The following is a 3,972-nucleotide window of genomic DNA, read 5'->3' as shown; positions in this document are numbered from 1 at the left end:
AACCTCCATTCTGATTTAAACTAGTTTGCAATCATCTTTCTTGTACTAAGTTCTGCTATGTTTTTTTGAGCTAATTGTAAATCGATTTATATGTGTACACAGAGTTTGTGTTTGACTGATTTAAAATCAATTTTAGTAAAACAAATACATAATTTACAATATTACCCGGAGCAAAATAATCCTAGAGGCCGATTTGTAGTGTCGACATTTAAATCTGATCTGTAAGTCAAAGGGTAAAGGCAAGGGTGAGACAAGCTTGTACAGTTATTTTAAACAGTAATTTAAATTGATGATTTTATGTAAAATTAATGTTTCTAGTGAATTACCTCTGAATCACACCCACACTTAAATGGAGTACTTGACTATAAATTGTTTTGGTTTTACTACTCCTTGAAGGATTAGGTAGTTAATATCCTTTAGGTCTCTATATTCCTTCACTAACATTACTAACAGCTCTTTTTCATAGGTTAAGCTATGTAGAAGTTGAGGACTGATTTGCAGCCTCTGGTTTTGTACACACTGCTCAGACAGATCCCTACACTTCATGATGGAAGTGTCCTGAAGAGGACTTGTAAAATAGGACAGAGCATGTGGTAATCCAAAAATAATCTGGTACACTTTTATATGGTTGCACTGCTGGGGAATACAATGATACTAACTTAGTCTCTTTAAAGGCATGCAAATCTTAAAGATCAGAGACAGATTTGTAACAGAAAACAGTATATTTACTTTACTAAAACAGATTTGGAACACATGCAAACTGTACTGGAAAAAAAGCGCTGAATGTATTCATCAAGGAAGATACCCCCTACCTCGTGTCCCAGCTACTTTATGGAGCTGACAACTTGGCTCCCCTCCAACACCCACAAGTCATTAGATGCATGAGTCACTCTACTCTGTTGTAGATGCTGTACCGCAAAAGTTGATTTGAAAAGTTGATGAGCCAGCTCTTGAGTAATTTCTCAGTATAGCCATTATTTTAAGGAAAGCTTGTTATGTATAGTCCACAAGACAATGGAGGTGTATTTTATATATAGCGAGGAAAATACACATGGGTAGTGGTGGTGAGAGAAAACATGAAAAGGTGCAGAGGGAGGAAACATCTCTTGAATCTATACATTATGCAAAAATAGTATACAATAATCCTTGGATTTATAAGGGTTATAATAAACCAGACTAAATACTAGTTTCCATTTTACCCACCACCATAATATATAACTTAAATGGAAATTTAAAAAGTAACCTGTAATGTCACTGGGCATCCCTATTTTTGTATGTGCAAAGTTGATTTATTGGCAGAACAAATGAATACATGGCAGATGAATACATTGCTTTACTCCTTTCCTTGTGAGCATTTGACTACATGTTTAAGAATATATATGTATAAAACTTTATGTTGAAGGGAAGTTTAAATCCCAGTCTGTAAATATTAAAATCACAAGTCTCCCTTTTTTGGTTAACAGGTTCAGTGTTCTGCTAAGAAGTACCTTCCCTGGCAGGGGGTTGTTTGCTTGGATGTGGGAGAGGGAAAATAAAGCAAAAGGAGAATTGAGATGCAAGAAGAATTGATTAAAATGTTTCATTTGCTTAGGTAGGTGGCTTTTAAAACCTTTAAAAGGTTTCAGCTAAGAATATTTTAAATACTTACATTTTTTGCTTAGTTAATAGTCCCAGGTATGTTAGGCCATTTGAGGTATCTGGTGACAGGACCCAAGGGAATGGCCTGAAGTTACACCAGGAGAGTTTTAGTTTGGATATTGTGTGCAGTTTTGGTCACCACAATATAAGAAAGATATTAAGCTGTTAGAGAGTGTCCAAAGGAGGGAAAGAAAGATGGTGAAGGGCTTTGAGGGGAAACCGTTTGAGGAGTGAGTGAGGTTACTTGGTTTGTTCAGCCTGGAGAAGAGGAGACTGAGAGGAGACCTCATTGCAATCTACAACTGCCTTGTGAGGGGAAGCAGAGGGACAGGCACTGATCTCTTCTCTGTTGATCCATGTGGGTTGCTTTCAACTTAACATATTCTGTGATTCTTTGATTTATGTATTAATCACTTCTATTGTGTATCCAACATAATTCTATTGCAAAGAAGAGCCTGTGGCAGAATAATATTCATGTTTCCATTTCTGTGTATAATTTAGGTTAATCAATGCATAATTTAGATTAATTTTCAGATGTATGCATAAACATGTATTATGTCTTTGATACATATTCTGAATTATAGGTTGACTGCTGCTTTCCCTAAACCAAAATGGAGTTCAACAAAGAAAAAGAGCAAACCTATGATAACATAAGTTCTGTCTAAAGGCTAATACTGTGATGAACTGGGGAGCTGATGAGTCAGCTCAACTGAAGCCTGCAACTAATAAGCAAATTAGATTGTTTTCCATATATTGAAGAACAGACAACAAATGTATAAATGCCTTTCCTTCTTCATTCCCATCTAGAAAACTTGGCACATTTTATTTGATATGTAAATCAGATGTCCTAAGAATATATTTCTGAATGTAAGACTAGATTTTTGTCTTAACTGGAAATGCTTTCTCCTCTGTCACCAGTAAATTGAGTTGTATTTTGTTTCAGAGCAGCTGGTGAAGTGACAAATGAATACGAGCAACTCTTCTATTCAAAGTAAATGTTTAGAACAGAATTTCTTCAGGAACTAATTGAACTTGAGGTGCATCTCACCTAAATTTAGCCAAATGTGCAAGTTAAGCCCTCAGTCTGAGATAGTTTTCCTTGTTTCTGCTGTGTGTCATGGAGAGAGGTGGGTGATTCACCATTCTTATTTTGGACATCACACCTAAGGAGAATGAATTGCTTCCTATAGGATAGGAACTTCTCATGGTGCTCCATTCACTATGGAGAGAGTCCAGATGACTGTCTTAAATTAGATATTCCATTTTAAGGTACCTACAGCTGAGTAAAATGAGCCATGTGCCTCAGGAGATGCTTTCAAAGAAACATCATGTATTATGTTACATTATTGGTTAACAGCAACAGCCTCAAATTTGCCCTAAAGATTAAACTTACTAATTGCTGTATTCACACGCATGCAGGAGTAACTTTTGGTGCGTTCTAAGTGTTTCAAAATCTCTGTGGCCACGCTGATCTCATGAGTTATAGTGATTAGACATACCTGGACAGGCTGGACACCAAGGCAGCATTGTGGAGGGAAAGTTCCCTGGACATAAAGCACACTGCTCTTATAGCTGCTCTGTAAGCTGTGCTTTTAGTTGTGGTGGAAACATATCTGCTATCAGCTGGCTGGTTAGGAGGAGAGAGGAAAAGCAGTCTTTTGCATTTTGAGAGGAGCAGAGGTGAAATTCTGGGTGCTTGTGTGTTCTGAAAAATTTCCAAAACTAAGCTAGAGCTTCTGCTCAGTACTCTTAAGCATATGGTAATTTTTACAGGATCACATTCAGAGTTCCCACTTGGTATGATGTGAAAGAGAAAAATTCAGTATTTGATATTACTGCCTCGTTATAATAGCCTGACTTCAATAGCCTTCTGTTCAAAGAATTGGAACAGAATAGGGTGTGAGAAACTACTTTGGACTATATCACTCAGCAATATGCAGAAAATAAATTGAACAGCTCCTCATGCTACATGTCTTCCAATACTAAAATATTTTTTTAAACATTTCTAAAGGGGAAGATAATTAATGGAAGAAGCAGTTCAAGTTTCCCACTCACTTCCTTCAAAAGGATACTGGAAAGATGGGTTAGACACTGGAGCGGTATTTGGCTTGTTACTCTTCAGTGGTAAAGATTAAAGAGTTCATATGTTGCAATCACATACTTCAAGTAACTAAGAATTTTTAACAGTCTAAAGGAAAAGGCACCTATTCTTCTTCTGGGATTTGAACCTGGAATCCATGCTTCAAAAGAGCCTGAATTCTCTGCATCTCTAAATGGTCAGGCATTAAAGGATGTAGCACTTTGATTGACAACTTAAGCAATGAGCTGAGGTGG

This window comes from Empidonax traillii, unplaced genomic scaffold, assembly GCF_003031625.1.
Source record: "Empidonax traillii isolate 1590-97213 ecotype Southwest subspecies unplaced genomic scaffold, ASM303162v1 scaffold365:size559728, whole genome shotgun sequence".
In the NCBI taxonomy this organism is placed as follows: domain Eukaryota; kingdom Metazoa; phylum Chordata; class Aves; order Passeriformes; family Tyrannidae; genus Empidonax; species Empidonax traillii.
This window is presented reverse-complemented; position numbering follows the sequence as displayed.